The 12,409-nt window shown below is 40.5% G+C and overlaps 1 long non-coding RNA gene across 5 annotated transcripts in view; it reads right to left on the reverse strand.

The window, feature by feature from the left end:
- The window catches only part of LOC116440241, a 70,679-nt gene that overhangs the window by 1,596 nt on the left and 56,674 nt on the right, over positions 1-12,409 (reverse strand). Inside the window, exons 6-8 of one of the 5 annotated variants that reach the window (XR_004238463.1) lie at positions 9,205-9,294; positions 2,907-6,832; positions 647-802 (exon numbers count right to left, since the gene is read on the reverse strand). This is a non-coding gene — a long non-coding RNA (uncharacterized LOC116440241). Of the gene's footprint in view, positions 1-646; positions 803-2,906; positions 6,833-9,204; positions 9,323-12,409 lie in introns of all 5 variants that reach the window. The other 4 variants (XR_004238462.1, XR_004238464.1, XR_004238461.1 and 1 more) reach the window with 4 other exon arrangements.

Below are 12,409 nucleotides of genomic sequence, written 5' to 3' on the forward strand. Positions count from 1 at the left end.
CATAAAATGAATATGGAAAAAAACTGGGACACAAACAAGTAGATGTTTTTTGCAATTGGCTGTGCAGAACCATTCCATAGCAAAAGGTAGGATCACATGCAGTAGAAATCGCTGGCTTTTGTGAGTTGGCAGAAAATATAATTAAAATAAAGAAGTGACATCTTATGTGACAGAACCTGAGTAGGCAGCACAGCATTTATCACCTCCTGTTCACTAGCTTTTCTTTTTTAAAATTAGTGAGATTTATCTTATATGATGCCTACTCATGGTCTTGTTGGCATGAACGAAAACAAAAAAAGAAATATAGCAATGTAAAATAACACCAGGAGTTACTGCAGCCAACAAAAAGGGACAAATTCATCCCTTATGCTGTGTAATAGAACCGAACAAGAGCGGATACAGTCTCCAAAATGCTTTACTTCCCAGGGTTATTCATGTTTGGTTTTTAGTTTTGTGCTCATAAATTCTACTTTTATCTAGGGAAAACTCTAGATCAAGCTATCTTCTACAAAATGAGAGTTGGACTGACATCTTGATTTCAGCTGTGTAAATTTGACGTTATTCTGCCAGAGTCAATGAAGTCATTCTGGGTTTATACTTTAAAGACTTTAATCAGAATACGCCAGTGAGCAGGAAGATGTGGCACCTGAAAATCAGTGGTTGGTGCTGCTGTTTTTCTGTCAGGCTGAGAATTTTGACATCTTGCTTGCTTGGTTTTCTGTGCTGAGTTTTCTGATTCAGCCAGGCTGTGGACTGAGACCAGTAATATTCTCTATTAGGAGACATGGAATCTGGGAGGTTTCTGAAAACAAAAGCAAACCAAATCAAACCAAGACAAACCTAACTTAACACAGTTTAATTTTAGAAGACTCAAACAACCAATGATTTGGAATTCTGGATGACGTGACTTTAACAAAGAAATGAAGGAGTGCTGTCATGGAAATCTGCAGATAAGAGGAACAGAGCAGGGAAGAGGGTGAATAATTTTATGCATATATTTATTAAACAAGAGCTTGTAAAAGAGCTCAAGTATATCTACATGGAGTGGGTGGAAGGACTAAGCATGATCCTTAGAATAACTATATATACAAGGTTTTAAAAACCTACTTTTAGGAAGGCAGTGAGGTGAGAGAAAAGGGTGACCAGTATTCAGATTTTAATTTTTTATGTTGTTTCTGATGAGTCACTTTCCACTACCCACACTTGAAGAATGCTTCTAAATGTACCCCTCGGGTGCATGGAAGCACACACTTAATTACAAGCCAGTGTTCATACAGTGATGCCTCCTTAGTGAATGGGATGGAGGCCAACATCCCTTCCCCTCCCACTGCCCCTAAGATGCCAGTTAACACCAAAAGTTGAGGCAACCATTACTTGCAGTCCAGAGAGACCAAAACCAGCTGTTGTCCCTTTCTCCCCTCCTGCCTGGTGCACCTACAGCATCTGACCTGCAATCATTTGGAACAAACACACCAAATCTGTCCTTGAATTTCTGTGAATTTTGTAGGGCCCTTACATGGAAAGCAATGGCTTGGGCAGTATGTGGCTTGTCATTTCTCAAGCTCTTTTTATTCCAGCAACAAATATCTGTGATGAATGTACCCAGTTTGTCTGCACACAGAGCCATGTACTGCACATCATGGTCTTTGGTTTTTCAGTAAGGATTTAGCACCACACAGACCTAGAAGAAAGGTGCATGAATGCAGCACTGCACCTTGTACAACACCTTGGTGCACATTTCACTGTGAAAAAGGAAAGGTGACAGGCTCAGGTGACAGACTCAATGCTGAGGAGTTCACTGTGTGATTTCACTCTGCACTGAGTGCAATGGGAGTTTAGGATGAATGATGACTGTTCTACTGTACAATTCCATTTCCCTGTGCTCGTTATCTCACCTGTCCTTTTTACTTATTAAGTTAGCCATCCTCAGACCATCTGTGTTTTTGTAGTAGCACCTTGCAGCCTTGGAAGTAAACCTCACAAAAGCCTAGTAAAACATCTGTGACCATTTGCTAGCTATCAAGATATTTTAGGACATTAAACACCAAGCTGTGTGGATACCATGAGGCTGTGGAATGTGCTGGACACTTATCACAAAGTTTAAGGTGGATGAATGTCCAATAAGATCTGTTGTATAGCAGTGCACTCTTTTAAGAGGTATCTCTAGCAATGACAGGACTGTTTTACATAGAGATCTATGACAAACAGTGCTGCTGCCTTCCTGCAAGTTGCCAGTCTTAAAGTCATTCACATTCATTCATGTTTTCATGATCAGGGTATTGGCAACAACAATCAATTTGACAAAAGAAAAAAAAGAAAAAGCATTGCAACTGCAAGTTACAAACTGACATGTCTCATTTAAGCAGTGTCACTTACAGCCAAATATTTAGACTCCAAATCAGGATAATGAAAAAAACATTTTCAGGAGTGTGATGGAGCTTCTGTCTAATTGACACTTGTACTTCCCTGCAGCTGAAGAGGATAAAGTTTCACAGAAGTATGAGCAGGTCAACAGCCTGAGTTCTTGCAGGCTTGACACAGTTTGTGTGGACAGTGCTTAAATCAGTTACACCTTTTAATCTTCTTGCTAAATTCTTTTGCTAATAAGGAGATAGGTGAATACATAGTTTGTCACCTAGCAACCCCAGATGAGTTCTCTGAAAAGCTTTTGAATGAATAGCTGCTGATGGATCTTAAAAATAGCTGTTTTGTTTTATTTGGTTTGTGCAAGTGAAAGGTGTGGTCCCCCATATGTGCTTGTGTGAAATGATAAGCAGGAAACTGAAGGGAGAGTGACACAGAAGAGGAAATAAAAATGGAATCGTATGGTGTAATTGGCATGCATATATATAGAAAATCTGCTTCTATTCTTTTAAGTCAGCTCTGCATAAACTTGCATGACATACCTCAAGTTCCCTGCCTATTCCATGGCATGCTATTCAAATTCTTTCCTATGGAAGAAATGGGAACATAGATACTTTGGTATGTTAAACAACTCAACCAGCCCCACCCCCCCCCCCCGCATCCCACAAAGTAGAAAAATTGGTTCAGGGATTCATTATTTGCTTACAGTAGGTTGTAAGTTTGCCAATTCTTGCCTGCACTAGACTTCACCCTTGGATTTTAGACTTAAATAGCAACTGGTAGCAATAATTGAAATTGTGTTAATGGCAGCAGCTGGATGTACAGGACAAGGCCAGCTGCAGTGGGGAGGAAGAGTGGCAGCTATGGGCAATGACACCCTTTGTATCCTGCTCCCTAAACAGTGCTGTAAGGGAGGGGGCCAGAGCCCTCTCAGCTCATCTGGTGAAGTCACACCTGGCCAGGACAGGGTCACTGTTATCCCAGAGCAGGCTGATGGCCTGCAGCAATTAAAAACCCTGTTAGTCTTTGGGGGCTGGGTTTCCTTAATACTCCCTCTACAATGACCAGCCCAATGATGCAAAGCACCTTCATGGCCACTTCAACTGACTGCCATCAATTCCTCTTCCAAAGAATTGTCTCTTGGTGACAAAACTAATTCAGTAGTTTTACAAGGCCTGCTGCCATCTTACATGTCATGGGACATTCCTATGAGAAAAGGAGCATGGTCATACTATAACCAACTTCTCTTTGTTTGGGACATTGTATCCCAACTCAACAGCTTGGCATATGGTAGTAATAAATTACAGTGAGCTCTCATTGTAAATTGGCCCTGTACTGAGGGCATAAATTTGAATGATTGCGCCCAATAAGGAACAGAGAAGTTGATTTCTTTAGAAATCCAAAGCTTCTGATTTCCCCAACCTTAAAAGCCAAGAGTATTGCAGCTGCTATTTATTTTTGTAAGTGGAGACACTTCTTTCATTCATGCAGTAATTTAAAGCACATTATTTTTGTTCAGTGTAGGCACTCGAAGAATAAAGACAGCACTACAGAATGCTTCTGAATTCTTTAAAAGCTTTCTTGGGTTTTTCTTTCAGTTTCCAGTGTTTTGTTTGCAAAATAAGAAACAAGTTGTGATGAAGCCCATATTTTGAAGCCTAAACTAGAGGACAAAAGAAATTTTTACAGAAAGTGGGAGAGAGGTCAGGTGGGTTGGTTAAAAACAAGGTGTCATGAATGTTTTTTGGCTCACTCTCTCTGAGGTTATCCATATCACAATGTAGGCCAATTTAAATTCAGTTAATGTAATAGTTGAATAAACCGGTTGTCAGTTGTGTTCAGCTTATCCTGCTGTCTGCAAAGGCCGTTCCACACACTGTCCACGTATTTATTGCAAGCTGGGTGTGTGTTGATGTTGGCTCTTACACTGCCTGTGTGAGATGTGTGTGGCTGTGCATGCACACACCCCAGGGGTCCCTGAGCACAGCGCCAGGAGCATCCATTTGACACATGAGGAAGGGCACGAGGGAGGTCAGGCAAGGCTTACTCTGGTTCCACAGCCTGGTGGCAGCCTAAGAATGCTGGAGGTTTGGGAAAAGCCATGAGATGAAACCCAGGGTCCCCTTACGGCACGTTTGCTTACCTTCAGGGCCTTGATGAAAAATGTGAATGTGACTCTCCAACCTCATTTTCACCAGAGGGAAAAAAGATTTTGGCTAGCTTGTGGCAGCTAATGGGAAGTAAAAGCTCAGCAAGGTTCAGGCAGTTTGCAAAAGGCTCTTAGCAAAATTATCAAAATAAAAGGGAACTTCCTGTAGAGGCAGAAAATGCTTACATCTAAATGTAACTCTGAAGTTACTGACTGGGTCCTTTCATGCATTAGACACTGATAGTTTCCTCTGAAAATTAAGCTGGGCATTTCTAATGTACATTTTAAGGTCTAATTAGTATCCCATAGCATGGTGTGTGCCTGGCAGTACTGAGACACTACATTTCATCTCAGAAGCTGGTAATGGACCATCTGCAACTGATTGATGGCAACAGTGAAAAATGCTAATGGGAAGCAAGTTAGTGTGGTCATTTAACCATTTCATACTGAAATATACTTATATTTCCATGTAAATGTCAAAAAAGAGCAAAGATGTAACAGTGAGAATCTAAATATTTTAAGATAGAATAATTTTGTGCTGTCTTTTGGGTCAGGAAAGAGTGATGGATCATCTTCATTCTTCTCTTGTATTGAATATTTTTAATGCCCAATTTGCTCTTAATTTTAAATATTTTTCCATATTTATGCTGTTATTATTCAGTCTTTTAACTTTAGTAAGTGCTAGATTTCAGAGTGCTTTTCTCTAATTCTGCCCTGTTATTTAAGATTCTTCTAGTTAGTTTAAGTTTTTATCCTTTTTCCCCCCCTCTAATGCTTCCAGAAGAGAACTGGACTGTCATGAGCTAACAGGTCTCTGTGTAGGCTCAGAAGTTTTATTTGACATTATTTTCCCCCTTGGTTATTTGATCAGGCTGCAATCAAACTTTCCATCAGTCTCTTGGCAGTATCTTGCCAGAGACATTGTACTGATGAAACACTGTGCTTTTGTGCGTAAGGATGTGGCTCTACAAAACTACATTTTAGGCAGGGGCTTCATCCTCCAGTTTGAAAGGACCCTCAGTAGCAGCCAGTGAAAGCATTGCCAGTGTCTTATGAAGTATGACTGATGTATGACATTTTCCTACATGAAAACCATATGTACCATCACATTTTTTCCTCCAAGCCCATCTTTGGTCACCTACTGCTTGAATAGTGAGCTGCTCAGGGTGTTGCAAAACCACACAAATTACATGTTATCATACCCATGCAGTTGGCTTGCTGTTATGCAGTGTTTTTCTGTGACATTGCCATGTATCTGACTGGCCTTGCTCATTGAGCGAGGGATGTGAAGCCCTTTTTTGGATGCAGTTTCTTGCTGTGTGCTGGGGCAATGTGCTTATGGCCCCCAAAATCCTTGCCGTGGCTGTGGTAATGGTGTAGCATTTCTGACTCTTGGCTGCCTGTCCCTTATCTTAGCTGTAGTTGGTGCTTATCATCGTCTCTCTTTCCTGTACGCTAGATAATTAGTCCCTGAAGTTTGTCTCCATGTGAAAATCCTTCAGTTGCTAATCCACCAAAAAAGCTAAGTGTATTTTTAGAAATCCTGGGCTCTTACTTGCTCCCCCAGTGGATTTAAATTTTAAAAGCTAGCTATTGTGTCCTGCAACCAGGTCCTCCTTTTCATAAAACACAATACCAACTATGCATTTTTTATCAATATAATGTGGAAATGATGTTAATCCAGTATTTTGACAGCTATACAATGATAAAACTTGTAGAAAATAAGAGCTGAGAAAATAAGGTCTGAACAACAGGCAGGAAGTTAAGCATTTAGTTTTTTGAAGCATGAAGTGCATGAAGTAATTTCAGGGATTCAGACATGAGGTCCACCTAGCCAAGTGCTCTGTCTTTAACAGCAACCAATGAAAAATAGAGAAAAAAAAAACCCCTGGGTATGTCTGCTGAACTTCCAGACACCCACGGTTTAGGCATTTTTTGAGACAGTATCTTTTCATGCCTAGTAACCTTCTGTGCACTTTTTTTTTTAATCAGAAAATGTGTCTAAAATTTTCTTTAATTTATGTAAACTTTCCTGTAGACAATACCCACACACAATGAGTTCTGAAGTTAAACCACATATCATTCAAAAAGCTAATTCCTTTTTCTTGGATCTCTGAACATTTTATTTGATGCTCCTAGTTTCCAAATTATGATTTTGTAGACCTTTATTTCATCCTTCTTTGATTTTGTTCTTCCAGGTTGAAGACTTCTGGCCTATATACTGTTTTCTTGTCCAGATGCTGTTTCTGCCTTGAGTGGTGTTACTCTTCCCTGCATCATTCTCTGTACCTTGTTCTTCTGTATGTTCATGGAAACATCCTGAAAGCATACGGATGTTATGAGGGATTGCTCCTTGAACTAAGATTCCTCATTCATACATGAAGTGCTTCCTCTCCATTCTAAGGAGTGCTTTCCCTCTCTCTTTGTGGCTGTCTTGCATTTAACATGAGTAAGTTTGAATCTTGGGATTTTCTGCCATTCATAACCATTTTTATTTTCTGTTGTGTTCATTTGTACCTATAATAGCTCTTGGCAGATTACCATGCATTTTTGATGAAGGGAATTTCCTCCCTTTTCGGTGACTTTTTCAAGCTGTTTATATGTCTGAATTTACTAGTGCCGATCCAGAGCTTAGTATTACTTTGAGTGTGTGTGTGAGCCATAATGAACAATTTTAGGCTGCAGTTAAGAATGGTCCGTTGAATCCATTCACAAGGAACAAATGTGAAATGGAAGATAGAGATACTATAAAATCACTTTGCTTCACTATGCAGGCAAAGAAGCTTATTCTTGAATTAAAAAAGAAGCTAATGGATGTACATTAGCAAACATGTAAGTGCCTAGGAGATACTGGATAAAGAATTTTAGACTTTTCTTGGCAATGTGGATTTTCTTTGTAATGAGTTGTAGGGATCACTTATCAGTATGGAGAATAAGCTAACAACAATATTTGACTTGGTTTTGGTTTTGTGGTTTGTTGTTATAGAATAATCATAACTCAGACTGGATCAAAGATAAGTTTAATGAAGCAGGGACTTCATTAGTATTTTGAATTCCGTATCTCATGACTGGATTAAAAGGACTTTAATGTTCCTTGAGGAGAAAATGTGTCGGCCCTCTATAGGACAGCCTCAGAATCCCAGCTGGACTTGATAGCATACGGCCAAGATTGTACAAAGCAGAAACAATCTTCATCCCTTCCACTGTGCCTACATCTCTGCTTCAAAAAAGTTTAATGATTCACGTATTTGTGCTTAGGTGTGAAAACCAATTTATATTTTACCCTTTTCCCCCCTGTACTTTGTAACTTCTGGGTTTGAATGGGCTTTGAATTTTCTTTTTCTTACATTTGTACAACAATAATGTGAAAGTGTTATAGGTGTATGTGTGTGTGTATGCCTGCTTTTTCTTTTGGTCGAGAGCTTAAACAGTAGAAACCATTTTGTTCTCCTTCTGTCAGGAAAGAGCTGCTGTTTTTGCTTTGCAGTCCATCCTAATTTGCACCTGTGTGCAAAAGGGACTTGAGGGAAGAAGAGAATTCCTGTGAGATTGGGTTCATTTTGCCACAGCCAACAGAGGAATAGGAAGGGTCAGAATGGGGACTGCTATTTCTAAATGATGATGTCTTTGCAAAAAGTACCCCTTCAGGACTGGTATTGACCACTGAATCCTTAGTGGCAGAAGCAGCAGCCAGTCTGGCTTCCTGGAGATCTGCTGGAGGCAATGCAGGACCAATGATGAACAATTTTCACCTTTTACAACCTGTTATCTTGCCTGAGAGCTGAAGTTGCCTACAGCTCAACCCTGCAACACCGTATCAAAGTATTGTATTCTTCAGCCCTTCCCCAGCAAATCTGGATCACGTGGCAACATAAAGCGTGTTAGATCCCAGATTGTTAGTGCAAGAGAAGATTTGTGGAGTTTCCAATAAAAACTGTAGTGATCTTGTGGAAGCCCATACAATTTACTCTGATGGACTTTCAAAAAGAAACATTGAACTACTGCATTTCATACATTTGTTTGGGTGAAGACAAGTGAACTAGATAACTGGATCACTGCAGAGAAGCTGCTTTTGTGCCAATTGACAGTTGAAATTAGGTAGAAAATTGCTCAGAGGACTGGAATTTAGTTACACAAATTTAAAATTAGAAGAACATTTTGTACTTTATGAAGGAAACATATCTGTAACATTTGGTACAAGCTAATATTAGTCAGGGTAATTAAATTCAATGTTTTTAAAGATTAATAAATGTTTTACTTCAAATAGTTTAGCAGGCACAGAACTAGGAGGAAAAAAAGTATTGCTCTGCTATGTTTTCTTCTTTCATGTGTTCTAGTATATTAATTTGCCAGGGTCAGAGAAGTGGCTGGCTGGGTGGATTCTCTTGATTTCAGGTAGTTTTCATAAGCAAATTACTGCCCTAAGGAGATAAACCACATTTTTGAAAGTCATCTAAGAATTTAAAAATAGAACTGACTGAAAAACTATTTTCAGTTTCAAGAGAAGTATTGATTTATTATTTACCTTGGAAATAACCTGGAAGATTAAAAAAAAAAAAAAAAAAAGGAAAACCTAATCCCCTCCCCCATGCTATTTGCAGAAGTTTTCATTGCAAGGCAAATTCTTGACACCTTCACCTAGAAAGAATTAAAAGAGAAGTTGTATGAAACTGTTTTCCTGAATTTCTTACCTTCCAGACTCCTGGAGAGTAGGTACACATCAAAATGCTGAGGCCAGCAGGAGTGATACCAAGCCTGCTTGGTCAGCCAAGCTCTACAGCCTGCCACGGGGAGATGGAGCTGTGACCTCTGAGATAGGGGAGGCGATTCTTGCAGTCAGTTTGGGGAAACTGGGATTTAAGAACCTTTTGGAATCTTCAATATCTGTGTCCTCTGGGCATTCAAGCAGGATCCCACAGTTGCTTGATAAAACCCTTATGCGCCTGCCTGCTCACAGCAAATCCCCAGCACAACAGTCAGCACTGCTACAGTGGAAGAAATGAGGTAACCCCCACTGGTGAGCATGTGGCCCTTGCTGCATGTGAGGTAAAACAGTTTCTCTGCTGTTTTACTTTGTTATTTTAAATCTCAGCTCTATTTTTTATTCAGTTCTTATTTTTACAAAAGCATTGTATAAATATAATATCTCTGCTATCAATGACATTTTAAAAATGCTGATAAATAGTTTAGTCTTTGTGGGACTGAAAGAACTTACACTCACTCTGTAAGGTCTTGCAGTAGCATCACTTAGGCAAAACTATCTGATTACTTGAAGAAAGGTGATATCCCATTACATGGCATCGAGTATTCCCCTCAGCCTTATGGTAACCAGCCAGGTCTCTTCTTTTACCTGGGAGCTTGTACTATGTCAATAAAAACCCAAACCAAAACACTTCATGCAGCATTTGGAGATACATGATAGCAGAACAGGCTATCCCCATGTGTTGGGTTGACCCTGAGTTGATGGACAGTCCTTAAGACCAATTACGCTTCTCACAATTTACATATTTAAACCGCACAGAAAGGCGGGACTTCCCCTTTTGGTCGGAGCTCGCCTGCTGGAAGGTGGGGGGGCTCCGAGCCTCCCGGCCCCGCTGGGCCGGGCCGGGGCCACTGCCCCTTTCCCCCTTTCTCAGCACCACGGCACGGACCCTGGGTCGCTGGGGGGGACTGTCCCAGAGCCGCAAGCAGCTAAAACCAGCCATGGACTGCTCACAGCTAAACCCATCCAGCGCGGCTTCTGGGGACAGGCGGGTCCCTCTCCTCTCCATGCGGAGCCGGCGGAGCCAGCGGGAGCCGGCAGAGCCTCCTGTCTGCAGCCAGCACACTTCGTGCTGAACTGAAGAGGACACCGTGCAGCCAGCAGCACAGAGGGAGCGAGGCTTTCCCCACCGTAAAGCCCGAACAAGAACACCCTTCAACGTGGAGGCTTCAGAGTCAGAGAGAAAGAGAAGTGAGTCACGTGGGACGGAGCTGGAAATGGCGACGGGAGAGAAGAGGGCGGTGCCGCGATTCTGGCGCGCAGCTTAAAAGAAACCTTCTTGCATGCCGTGGTAAGAAACTGTAATACCACAAACTGTTTGTCTCTTTAATCCATTTGAAGAACATGGGGGGATGGAGTATCCTCGTGTGCCTATGAAGTTTGTGAAGAATGCCTATGCCAGGCTATATAGAAGTAGTGAGAGGCTGTTAGAGACTTGTGGCGAAGAAAAGCCTCTGTGTGCAGGCCAAAATAACTTATCCTTAAAAAGATGAATAACCCCATGTGATGGCCCATGTTTTGTAGTATGAAAGAACTGTGAAATTCTTCATGGGAGAGATGTTCTACACACAGCAGACTGTTTGTTTCCGGGCGGGTCTGCTATTGGCAGTTTGGGAACCATGTGCAACTGAAGGAAAACCTTTTCTTCCTTAAGCATAAGAGAAAGACTTTTCAAGAACTGCAACACTGACTAACATCCCATGTTCTGTTATCCCTTGTGTGAGCTGGATAAAAGGAGAGAAGTGCTGGAAAAGGGGGGGGGGGGGATTTACTTTAATTTTGTTTTGTTGTTTTCTCTTTACTTTTAATTCTGTTAGTAATAAAGCTCTTTCATTGTACTGCAACTGTTTAAGGTTTGTGCCTGCTTTGCTTTTCTCCTAATTCTTATCTCACAGAAGGAAAATAAGTAAATAATGGATATTTTGAATCAAAACCACTACATTTAATTGGTGTTTCCGCCCGGTTTCGAACTCAACCCGCTACACCCCATCTCTTAAGATATTTGTAGATGCCAAGCACAAACTAACCCTCATTATACCAGATGTATGTAATAAGAAGAAAAAATTCTGCTCCATAAAATTTACTATATAAATTAGACCAGAAACAGTATGAATCTGACAATAGGCCATGCTAGATAGGATGGGGTGATTGTGGTAAGTGATTTTGAAAGCAATTTTATTAAAAGTCATGGATCTTATAATTATTTTTTCTGTTAGGTGGCTCATTTGGTTGGGTTTCTTTTTTTGTATGTTTGTTTTGGTAAAAGGGCTTATTTTTTCCCTTTCTATTTTTCATGGACAGGCAAGAGAGTGGGAGTAGACTGTGCTACAGCAGAAGTGAGCAGAGGAAAGCTCATTTGCTGGAAGCAGTAGTTACAGGGGGATCAAGTCAAGCCACAGAACTCATCCTGGCAAGCGGAACTTGTTCGCACGCAACCCAGTCTCATGAGGAAAAAGTCTTTGCATTTGGAGTATTGCATGTTGATGCCTTCTGTATTTGGACCTCTAACAGTGATAACTTCAGAAAGGAGGCAGGGAGGAGTGTGCAGCAGTCTTGTTATAAGGGCAGCTTAAGAAAACAGATTTCCCAGCCCAGAGAATCAACAAAAGAAGGGACAACAAAAGATTTGATAGGATATAGGCAGCATTACTTGGAACCAGCTCTGTTAATCATCTAGGAAGTGAAAAAGAGACACTATTTGAGATCTAAACAGCAAAATCACAAAATAGAGTAGTCATTATTTTGAACACGGGGTATGGAGAGAAAAGGTACTTGGTTAGTAAGCACCAGTCTCTTAGAAAATGTAGGAATTGTAAGTAGCAGTTCCAAAGAGATGGAAGTGCTGGCCAATTAATACCTGCAGATATAATCTCTATCCTGTATTTAAAATCAATTCACCTTCGTAGAAAATGCGTGTGGATCTTAAAAATATTTTTATGTAGGCAGTTCTGAGAGTGAGATTGAAGCTGTGTGTTCCTCAGTATATAAGGCTAATCACTAGAAGAGGTCAAAATTGATGGCTCTCTCATAATTTTGAATATTAACATTTTTATTTTAAAAGGTTTTAGAAGGATTTTAGAAAGGAATTTTGATGTAAGGAAGTTCATGCAAATTAAAAAATGACAAATATTTGA

This window comes from Corvus moneduloides, chromosome 2 (genome assembly GCF_009650955.1).
Source record: "Corvus moneduloides isolate bCorMon1 chromosome 2, bCorMon1.pri, whole genome shotgun sequence".
NCBI classification, from domain to species: domain Eukaryota; kingdom Metazoa; phylum Chordata; class Aves; order Passeriformes; family Corvidae; genus Corvus; species Corvus moneduloides.